Raw genomic sequence first — 12,362 nt, forward strand, 5'->3', positions numbered from 1 at the left:
AAACCGGATTTCTAGATTGGTGCTCCTGTGGAATGAATAGAAGGTAGGATATTATGGCAATTCCTCAATTTTTTTTAATGCATGTCTTGAAGAGGAACTTAAGAACACACACTCTCTCCCTCCCCCCTCTCCTTCACTTCCTCTCTCTCTCTGTCCCTTTCTTACTCCTCTCCCATCTTTATCCCTATCCTCCTTCTCTACCTATGTCTCTCCCTCCCCACCTCCCCCAACCTCTCCATTCCTCTTTCTTTCTTCTTTACACATGGTGTGAAAGTTATCACTTCATTATGGCTTATCCTCTCAAGGATTACTATCTGTCATTCTCATTAGATGTTCAAAGCATAGAGACACCTACCTTTGATTGGTGATTCCCAAACTTAGAGCTAAACAAATTTGTACTTAGTCATGTTCGTGTGTGTGTGTGTGTGTATGTGTGTGTGTGCGTGTGCGCATGTATGCTTATGCAAGTGTTTATATGTGTGTATATGTATGGACATTAGTAGGCACTGACACACATAGTACTCTACTACTGAGATAATTATGTTAAGTCAAACAGGCTTATGCAGAAACACATTTGAATTATGTTTTAAGACAAAGTTCAGAAGAAAAGATATTTATATCTTCATTGACAATGTGCTAAGGGCCTATTTACTCAAATTACTATCAAATCAAAAGAAAATTTACTTAAATTAGGAGAGTCATGAAAACTTAGTAATACATGTTAATTCAGTGCTCACTAACTACAGGATTACTTCATTAAAATTCCCACAGATTTATCTTTAGCAATTTAGTGTTTAGCCAAGTTTTCCTTCTATCTAAAAATGTTTTCTCAGTTAGCCAAAAAGTCATCATAGATGGTGTGTGCCATCAAATGGATATGACTTATTGCACACCATTTGCCATTTAGCTGAATACAACAACAGGTAAATTCAATTAAAAATGAAATACACCAACATAGTAATGTAGACAGGTTAACAACATCAGACCAATTCGTCTAAAATATTCATAGGAATAACCACTTTCTGAAATTTTATTTGACCTAATGTCTCTGAGGTAAATCAAAAGCTAAGGCAATACCCTAAAATGATGGTATGCAAGTCTCACTGGCAAAATAGACAGTGTGCACACAGATGAGCAGTTCCTTCTTATGTGTAGGAAACTGTATGACAGACATGTCCATGTGTGCCTGTGGGAATGGAATCAACTGAAACCGACCGATAACAGGATTATAACTATAATGGACAAAAACTATTTTCTGATTGCTGTTATTTTTACATCCATGCGTAGTCTCCCAAGAGAGAAAGTTTCCATTTTTCTATTTGAATCATGACAAACTGTGGATTAGTAGAAAGCCCTCTCACAATGTCAAATATTGATTGTCATAACACACAGTGAGAAAGCAAATGTTGGAATGGACTGACAAGTTAAGCGTGGACAAGAGAATGTAGCTGAGAGAGATAAGAGCTTTGTGTATAGGATTGGAAAAATCAGTAAAAAAGTTCCTTTGAAAATGGAATGTTAAAAGGAATATAAAAATTTCTAGTAAGAAAGGGAAACATGAACTGTGAGTAAAATATAAAATATTGTTTTTAATCATGGAATTATTAATACAGGAAGACAAAAAGTATAGTCAAAGTCAACATGCTATACAACATTCTTTGTATATAGTTTGCAATTCATTGCTTTTTCTTCAAACCTGAACTGGTAATTGTCTTAGCATTCATTATTCTTTCCATATATAAAGAAGTTATTGCTGTCTAGAACATGTAAGTAAAAGCAAATTTTAGATTTGATTATGCAGTCTAATGTCATAATGGGTCCCATTTCTGGCTTTTCACAGTTCTGTGAATGATAACTGTCAGAGTATTTTTATTGATAAATTAAAGAGGATTATAATAGTGCTGAAATAAAATCATTCAAGCAGAGTCATGTTTTATAAACACTACCACAAGCTGAGGGATAATATTACTTGCACATTATTGTTATGTCTGCAGTCCTGGGTGGTAATGATTTTGAATATATTTCATGGTGTTTTTCAGGGTGTAGAAGCAATAAAATATTGATCATCAGCATGTGCAGCCATTATTCAGAAGATTAGATCAATTTATGAGAGGCAATAACTTGTAAATGAGTGACCTTCCAGAGGCCTATAGTAATCTCTGGGTAAAACCATTGTGTGTAGGGCGCCAATGAAAGATAAATTATGAAAACACAGACAGGTAAAATAAAATGTAATTTTGATTTACATCGCATGTATTATTAAAACTCCATTCTCTATAAGAGTAATATTTAAAATGTTGCTGACCTTTGATACTGATTTAGAAACTTAAAAGTGTAGTCTTGCTAAAATAGAAGATATCCTTATAACTCAAATGGAATTAAAAACATAAAAGACTGATAAAATAAAATTATTGGAGTTCATAGTAAATTTATAAAATATGCCAACTGTCTAAGAACTCTAAGAACAGAACACAATGGAAATGGGTTATTTTAAAAATGTTGTACAAGGTCTTCACTTATAGACTTGAAGAGAGCAACCCTTCCTTTCAACTATATGACACAGTCTCACTTATTAATCCACAGGAACTGGAGGTCTGCTTTACTTTCATACAGCAACATTGAAGTATCTCTAGGAAGAAGCCTCAATAAATGAAAAACTATATAGCAATTTACAGAGTTCCCCAAGTTTAACATCATTTCCTTGGCCCCTGCCTTGCTTGCTGAGGTTATCTGTCTCAAAGCCCGTTTCAAGAGCAAAGAATATACAAGGTCTACCTGTCTATTTTTGCGGCCATACCAAGCTGTTTTCAAGACTATATACTCGAGGGAGGGGCTAGACCCTGCCCCAAATGATGTGACAGACTTTGAAGATCCCCCATGGAAGCCCTCGCCCTCCCTGGGGTGCAAAAAGGGGATGGGATGGGGAGGTTTGTGGGGGAAATGGGAGGAGGGTAGGCAGAGGGGACTGGAATTTACATGTAAAACAAGACTGTTTCTAATTTAAATTGAAAGAAAGAAAGGAGAGAAAAAAGAAAATACAAGTTAAAGAGGGCTCAGAGAGCATCCACCCTCAAGAAAAGAAATTGATAATGGGAGTCACACTATTTCCATGTCAAGCCTTCTTGATTAAAAGAGAAAATCAAGTAATAAAAAGATGCTAAAGACCATATTTTAGCTAGTAAAAAAATATTAGAAATGACATGATGCTCCAAGAGAATTAAATATGCATCAGTCAAAGAAGATGCTGCTGTTCTCTAAGTACTTATGCATCATTATAACACAACCCTCCTGATTAGAAGTGCTTTACTCTGATCTATAGTTATAAGTTAGGGACTACATATTCATGAGGTAATTTTAGAAATGGTAAATTATAGCCTCACTATGCACATTTTTAAATTTCTCTATTGAATTTTAAAAAGCATATGATTAGGCAATGAAAATATAGCTACAAAATATATTACTCACTTACGAATGATAGCCAAAATTCTTGTCACTTGAAAAGATAAGCTATGGCATGACTTCAGTAAGAGAAGAATGGCATGCTGAAATGAAGAGTCAATGGAAACACACTCATATTTCACAACCCATGAATATGATACTTTCAACTATCGATATGTGAAAATGGCAGCAAAAGTAATATCACTTAAGAAGAAAAGCACACTGTAAATGTGTAATGAGCATACAGATTAAATCAAGGATATTCGTTTAAAATCAAAAATCTATACTTTTATGTGGGCATGGAGAATTGTTTGGTACAATGTAGGCAGCATTTTAGTTAATCTGTGTTCAATGTGTGTATGTTTGTGCACTTGTGTATGCAGGTAGGTGCAGTGAGTACGATTACAGGTTGAGGAAAATTAAATATCCCTCCCCTCTCTATATACATACTTACATACATACATACATACATACATACATACATACATACATACATGGTTTTAAAGACAGGGTTTCTCTGTATATCTCTTGAGCCCGTTCTGGTACTCATTTTGTAGATCAGGCTCGCCCTGATGTCACAGAGATCCACCTGTATCTGTCTCCCAAGTGCTGGTACTAGAGGTGTTCTCCACCATAGCCCAGTGTGTCCTCCTCTATTGCTCCCTTCTCTTAGTTCTATTCTATGAGACAAGGTCTGTCATCAATACTTAAATGACCTGTTTTGAAGAGTCTTTCTACCCAAAATCTCAGATGCCTGCCTCAGCTTCCCAAACACTGGTATTATAGTCTGGTGTGGCCACACATGATTCTTTAGTCTATTAGTATATTATAGTATACTTACATAATTTTCCCTTCCTTTTCTTGCTTCAAACCCTTCCCACATACACTTCCTGCTTTCTTCTAAATTTTTGCCTTCTTTTTCATTAATTCTTGTTACATGCATATGTATACACATATATTTCAAAGTTTCCTTCTCAATATGTAGTAATATTGCTTATAAGTTTTCAGGACTGTGAGACTGTGTTTCTTATTAATGTAAGAAGATACACTCATAAAGATTCACCAACATGACTCCATAATATGATCTGAACAAAGATAACAGACATGCCAAAGTAAATGTGGAAAGACCATGAGGATCCAATCCCACACAAAGAACTACAAACAGATAAGAACAAAGTCAGAGAAACAGGGCAGTTGGTCATCCAATAGCAAGTCATAAATCCTTATTGGCTATTAGGAATGGGAACTCAGGCCCATTTGCTTGCGAAGCAATCACGCAAACAGCTTGAGAAATATTGTTATGAGTTTATATCCTGTCTCTACTCACTGGTAATTGAAAGTAAAATTTGGTTTCATAAACAGTTCCCAGACCTTAAGTGAGATCCAATGCTGATAACAATTATTAATTGCTCAAAATGGAATTCACTGATGATAAACTATTACTTGCTACTCAGAAACATATAGTAAGTCATTTATGACAACTTCTAGTCAAAATATGAATTCAGTAATGTTTGCTTCAAATTCTAACCTTTATTATCAATTGTCAATGGCTAGGTACAATTAGAGCAATAAAATATCATTCATGCAAATCTTTAGGGAAAATCCTGAGGTAGACCTTTAATTATATTATCTCACGAATGTGTAATTATAAATGGTTTAAAGAATATTATAGTATTCTTGCTGTCAGCAACTTGCTTCACTTAGATTTAGTTTCCCTCCACTTTACATTTCACCATCAGTGTGTGTGCATCATTTTCATATGCTACCCTAGAGTATGTTCATTGAAATTATTTTAATTCCCAGAATTGTTACCAGAAGACTACTTGATTATTCAAAATATAAGCTATGCTCATTTAATAAAACAATATCAAATCCTCCTGAATGATTCCAACCTGAAGAATAACATGAAAGATTTAGCATGATTTTATATTTGTTTATGTTCAGTTAAGCCATGGTTAATTGGTGTGTATTGTCTGAGGACACTAAGAAGGGAAAGGAGTCATACTAGAAAACTAGCCTTTGTACTTGTCTTCACTGATTTCAAAGATATGAAACAAATAGAAGCAAAAATTGTGAAAGCCTTTACTATGTATGAAGTTTTTATTTTTCCTATAAGTTTTCATATATTTCATTGTTCTAAGACTTGGTTTTTCAGGACATGTGATATGTTAATGAATAATGGCATTCATTATTTTCTCAAGAATTTCTAGCTATTTTTTCATAATTTTATAAACTGCTTGGAATATACTCATTTAAAAGATTTTATCTGAATTGATGATACAAATTTTCTAATGGGCCTTTAAGCAGGTACATATTATCTCCTCTAAGATGCCAAAGGAAAAACAAAGATCAAACTCTAGTAGCAAACCTAGCAAACACAAAAAGTTCTGATGTTTGGCAAATATTTTTCGTAAATATTTCCAAATTCATTTACTTCAAATCAAGCAGTCTGTTTAATAGGTAGGTGGATATAAATACCAAATTGCTTTCAAAACTGAAACAAGTGGAAAGTCCTTCATCATTAAAGCAAGCACGTTTGACAAGAAAACAAAACATAACTTGAGAGGGAGTTTTATTCCCAGTCTTATTGAGAAAAACAAACCCTGTAAGGAGTGATCATTTAACACTCACTCCCAGGTCTTTCTATAATCTGAAACAAACAGTGGAATACCAGCAACATGAAACTCTGTTACCCAAATACACTTCTGAATTAGTCATCCTTTCCTTGTATGTTTCTTGGTTTCATTGCTAGTCCTTTTTAAATATAAATTACTTTTTACCACTTTGCTTACATTTTTCTTTTGTTGTTGTTTGATGTTTGTAGCTGTATCTCACCCTGTTACCCCAGCTGTCCCACCACTCATTAAACATCCCACCCAGCTTGTGGCTCATGATAATTCTCCTGCCCTCCTGATTTCACTGAAAATGTTCTGTAGAATATCAATGATTTACACTAAAGACTTTTCAAGGGAGATATAATTCTTCAAATTTAATGTATACTAGGGACATGAGGAAAGGACAAATGGATAGAACTTTCTAAAGCAAACTTAGATGATTCTGGCTTTGTTACTGAATTATTTATTACTCTATCAAAAGCATATATTTATTAGTAGAAAAATATACATGTTAGATTTCAATAAACTCTGCAAATGATGCTATTAAACTTTATAATGATGAGTGTAGAGCACAGGAATTATAAACTGCTTATATAAAATAGAGAATTTCTAATCTCAACAAAAATAACATTAAAAGTATCACTGTCCCCTCAAAAAGTCATAAATTATTCTGCTCTAGCAATAATGAGAATTGTTGTGCATACAGTAAAAGCTGATTTATTATTATTTTTTGTTTGTTTGGTTTGGTTTGGTTTTGGAGACAGGTTTCTCAGTTTAACAGTTGTGACACTCTTAACTGTTCTTGAACTCACTCGCAGACTTCGCTGGCCTGGAACTCATCGAGATCAGCCTGTCTCTGTCTTCCAAGTACTGGGATTAATGGTGTGAGCCACCTCCACACAGGTAAAAGCTGAGACTTTAGATATATATTTTGTTATGTTTGAAAAACCATTGATCTCTTTCCAACTACAGTTATTCTCTACAGAGAAAATAAAGATAATTATCATTAAAAATTATGCATAATATCTTGAAGATAAGCACTCCAAAGCATTGATGTAGACTATAGACATGTAAACACTGCGTACCATTAAGAAAATATAATGACGGTAGTGGGATGCTATTATACACACATTAGATTTAATCTACAATGAGATGTTATTAAGCAGGCATTGCATATCTCTATAGAAATCATTTTTAAAATGTTCTGTATTTAAGTGGTACATCACGCTAATACCCTACCTTGATAATTTTAAACATCTATTATCAATGACTGTGAAAGTGTCATATCATAATGTAGCTTAACTTTATTTTAAGAGGACAAAATATTGTTGCTGAAAAGTTTCTAGATATTAGCAATACATAGTGTTTTATAAATAAACTTATACTTACAAATCATTATGTAATGAATGTATTCACACATATAAATATTTATGTAAATGCACAGATATAAGGTGATACATTATATATACTTATATATTTCATAAATGTCAGCATTTGAGATGGACAGTTCTAACATGATTTTATACATCCAAGACACTCAGGGTTTCATCATGTTATGGGTGTGTTTTTCATATCTCAGTAGTAAAAAAAATTTATTTACTGAATTATTGAATAAATGGAACCATTTTCAAAGCAATTTTCTCATGTTAAGTCACAGCAGAAACATGTCTGTTTATAAAACAAAGGGCACTTGCATTTGGATGGAAAATGGAGTCAAATAACAAGAGAAAGCAGAATAAATGAAGACTCACTCTGAAACTAAAGGAAAAGCAGTAGCATGAAGTAATGACAGTGTCCAAGGCAAATAGAGGGCTTTTCCACCAACAGCTTTCTTGACCATCAGGCATAATTACAACAGCTGTACCGTATAGACTCTATCACTCATAATCTAGGATTGTGCCTCTTTCTATTAGCCAAGCAATAGAGAAACAAAAATTACTTATACCAGTCCATATGAGGCACTGCTTGCTACGATGAATTCTGATGGCTTAATTAGGGGGACTGTGTGGCACATGGGATTTTTCAAACCAGTTTCATCACCAAGGCCATGTCATCAGACAGAGTGTGCCTGTGCTCTAAAGCAGATTGCTAATAAAAGTTTTTGCACTGAGTGTCATTGAACTGACTGTGTCTGTTCAGTTAGTGTGCCTCCATCTACTTACACAATTAAATAAAGACGCAAACTAGAATAGTCAAGCTAATAAAGGGACATGGAATGGAAATACAGCTGGCGATGTCTCTAGTTATTAAGATATCATCTTGACCTGAATGAAGGTTGCCAGGAAGTAACGAACACTGATTGTTCTCCTTTGTATTCTTCCAAGACTGGATACTTGTAATGATAGACTTCTGGGTAATGCTGTGATAGGTTCTTAGTGATGCTCAATATATGGATATGTACATATTTTCTTCAGTGTGTCATGGAACATACTATCCAAATAAACTTTTAAAAGGAGTTTCTTTCTGTATATTACCAAATGCAGAGTAGAATTCTTGAGTGACAGAATCACACCCCAGTCTTCTATCTTCAGCTTTTGAAAGTTACTCTCTATGCACATTGTCAAGTAAGTGTATTACAAAGTCTACTACTACTCAGGTTAATAGAAAAGCTAAGAACAAATTCATCATACAAACAAATATACATACATAGTGAGGGTAAAATATATTTTGAGATCATGAGGAAACTGAGTTTCGTAAAATACACGAGTCCACTACTGACTTTACAACTATATATACTGTATCCATTGCATTCATATTGTTTCATTTTGTAACTTTTGAGTACTCATGTGATAAATGTCTGTTGACGATTTCTGCTAAGTTCATATATTTATGAAAACAACAACTGACCCATGAAACATTGCAAAGAGAAAACTCTGTAGTTGCAGAGCTATCTTAATTAGGAGCTAAAACTCAAATAGCTCTGTTCAGGACATCTATCTCTCTGAACAATTGTACTAGATAAATGTATGTTAAGTATTTTAACCTAAGTATATTGCCATAATAAAACTTGCTTTAAAATATACTCGATTGATTCTAAATTAGAAGTTCAGATAAAAGTAAAACAATAAAACTGCTTAAAACAAAGTTATCTGCACAGATTATAAACAGACATATTTTCTAATCATTGCCTGTGGTTACTCTATGTCACTGAAGTTAATCATAACCTGTGGAAATTTTTTTCTAGTGCATCAATATGTATGATACTATATGCAAAATGTTCAAAAGAAAATATTTAATGCATCTGTCATCTTTTGATTCCAGATATTTTTGATTTAATATTTTCATATTATAAAAGAGATATTTAGATGCATTATCTAATTTTTCATATCAATCCAAAATCTGTTAGTTTTAGGTAAGCTCCAGTGTAAAACTTAAGATTAAATGAGGGGTATAAAGACAAACTCTTATTTCTAGCATTTTATATAAAGCCTCTTTCCTGCAATATTACAATTACAGGGAAGATTCAGACAGCAATAACACTTAGTTCCTATCAATTACCATTCTCACGGTATAATACCAAGGCACTGAAGTGTTGGAGGACAGGAGGGTAAGAAAGGGAGGCTGTAAATCATTTCAGAAACTCTCACACTCAAGGCTGTTGACATGAACCAGGGCAAAGGAAACAGCCCTGTCAGCACCTGCATTGCTAATGAAGGACAACACTGTTGCACAGTCATAGAATGAAGAGTTAAAAAGAATAAATCATGCTTGACTCTGAAGTGGGCTGTCTAAATGTATTCATACACAAATAGAACTCAATGTGCATTGCTTTGTTCCTCCCCATTCAAAACCATGTCATATAGGCTTAGAATTCAACATTTTGATATCCCATTCCAGCACGGGTGAAATCAGTAATTTTAAGAGGTATCATTTAACATTTGTCTCTATTGCATTTTTGACATCTGTGGCAATTAAAATATAAGAATGGAAGTCTACAACCTTTCACTTTAACTGCAAAAATGGAACATGTGGTATAGTTACATAGGCTGATTAATGAATATTTTATATATAAATTAGACATGAATAAATTAACAATCCAATATATATCAGCACTATAGTGAAGAGGAGGTGGGCTTTAATGGGATACGAGTGAGGAAAGTCAACTGGAATTGTTGGAACATCTAAATAGTCTCAGAATTTACTTCCTTACCATTCCCTTTTCCTTAGAACCAATCCACTCTTCTCCAATAAGAGTGTTTCTTTTTACAAACAATTTATGTTTATGCCTCCCTCATGAAAACAACTCTGCAGATGTTCTCATAAAACCAACTGGAAATATTTAAAGATAACACATTTATGGTGACAAAACAAAAATGAGCAAAATATCAACTTATCAATTGTAGACATTATATTCAAATGCTTTATTAGTAGGATTACATCACAACTAATCAATCCAGAAAACATACTATTGGTGTGAAATTCAAATAGGAGAATTTTTTAAATTGTCCTTTTATACTGAGTTCTAGCATATCTTCAGTTAGGCACCTCTGCCAATAACTCAGCAAGTACAGGTCTAAAATATATACCTCTCAATTCTTTAAAAACAGTTAAAACATTTTTTATGCCATTGTTGTGATGTATTCCTTATATGATTAAATTTATTTTTTTAAGGGAAAGTGGAAGTAGTCAGGTGAATTAGAAACTGCTTGCTCTGAAATGCATGAATGTTCGAGCCTTAAAGTTTTCCTCAGTTTTGATTACTTCGAGATAAGCTAATCATGCGGGATCCTGGACATAAAGAATACAGTGAAGCCAGAACAAAAGCAAGAATCTGTTTTTCTTTTCATGAGCTATTGATGGGTAGACATTGCTGTGAAGATAAGGGGTACTTTCAGTAGATTTTCTAGCATTCATACCATGAACCCAGGGCTCATAGGCAGAGGCAGTTATCAAAATAACTATTGCTCTGCAGGGGTCCCTTTGAAAAGCTAAGAGCATACTTCTTTTGACAGACAAATTACTTTGAAATAATTTTTGAACTGTATGATCTTGACAAAAAAAAAACCAAACCTGTGTGGATCTCATTCATGGGTACACCTGTTTCCTAGGAGAAAGAAGCTGCCTTACAATGAGCTCATCTAACTGGTATTTACCACATTCTTTAAGTGATAGCCTAACTCATTTGTGACCAGATATACATTATTTTGGACAATATGTTATGTATCTTAAGCTATCTTTAGCTTTAAGTGTTTTATTGCAAGCACAGACTTCTTACCCAGTCTTATAACAGAATGCCTTTGTTGGATGTTTCCCAGAATTTATACAATATCATTTATAAAAATAACCTTTAAATTTCCTGAAAACAATGTATAACTCTGTCTCATGTATTATTAACTAGCTTCAGACTTTAAGGATAATTATAATGTGCATATATTTGTAAAAACAGGTGGAGTTTCCAAACTTTTGTTGTTTCTTCTTCCTTTCTAAGTGTTTTCATAACTATTGAAAAGATCCTTATTTATATTTTTCATATATTCAAAGATACGTTTGTATTGTTAAAGTTTAATAGCTGGTTCATGGATATGTTTAACAATATTCTATATATCATGAGTAAGAATGGAGAACCTAAGGGTAGGCCAAACTACTCATGTGTGGAAACTTCATTTTGTTAGACCAATCTAGTGCAAATATTTAAGTATTTTAAATTTCTATGTATTTCAATACAACGTGTATATTTTCTTTTCTTTTTTGAGTTTCTCTGTGTAACAGTCCTGGCTGTCTTGAAACTTGCTTTTCAGAACAGGCTGATCTCAAACTCACTGAGATCTGCCTGCCTCTGGCTCCTGAGTGCTGTGATTAAAGGCATGCCCTGACATCACCCAGAAAATATATATTTTCAACAAATACCACAATCTGTTTTTTTTCATTTACAACCCTTTTATTCTCGTAGCTCCAATATCCATCTTTTTCAAGTATTGGAAGTCTTTGTGTTCCTTAGAGTTTTTTTTCAATTCTTTAGATTGTGTGGGAATGCACACAATAGACTATGCATATTTACTAAGTGTTATAAATATAGAAACTTTGTACTTTGTACAATAATAAATAATATGTCAAACTTATATGAATTCCGTGACTAAGTTAAGGCACCATATAAAATAGACCCTCATTACCTACTGTTTTCCAAATTGTTTTAGGAAAAATGTAAACTTATATTTTGATAAGATATCAATATGATTTTTTTCTAGATTTCTCTACCACAACATAGAGGTTGGTTAATATTCTCCAAAACAGTTCAGTTAAAGCATTTCATAGAAAGCTATTTTAGTTCCATTAACAAAATTATGCCTTCAAGGAAATTGTATTCTAACT

The 12,362-nt window shown here is 33.4% G+C and overlaps 1 protein-coding gene across 4 annotated transcripts in view; it reads right to left on the reverse strand.

The window, feature by feature from the left end:
- Robo1 (roundabout guidance receptor 1) overlaps positions 1-12,362 on the reverse strand; it is a 919,114-nt gene that overhangs the window by 787,188 nt on the left and 119,564 nt on the right. The gene's annotated exons all lie outside the window — the stretch shown is intronic.

This window comes from Mesocricetus auratus, unplaced genomic scaffold, assembly GCF_017639785.1.
Source record: "Mesocricetus auratus isolate SY011 unplaced genomic scaffold, BCM_Maur_2.0 Super-Scaffold_100008, whole genome shotgun sequence".
NCBI classification, from domain to species: Eukaryota; Metazoa; Chordata; class Mammalia; order Rodentia; family Cricetidae; genus Mesocricetus; species Mesocricetus auratus.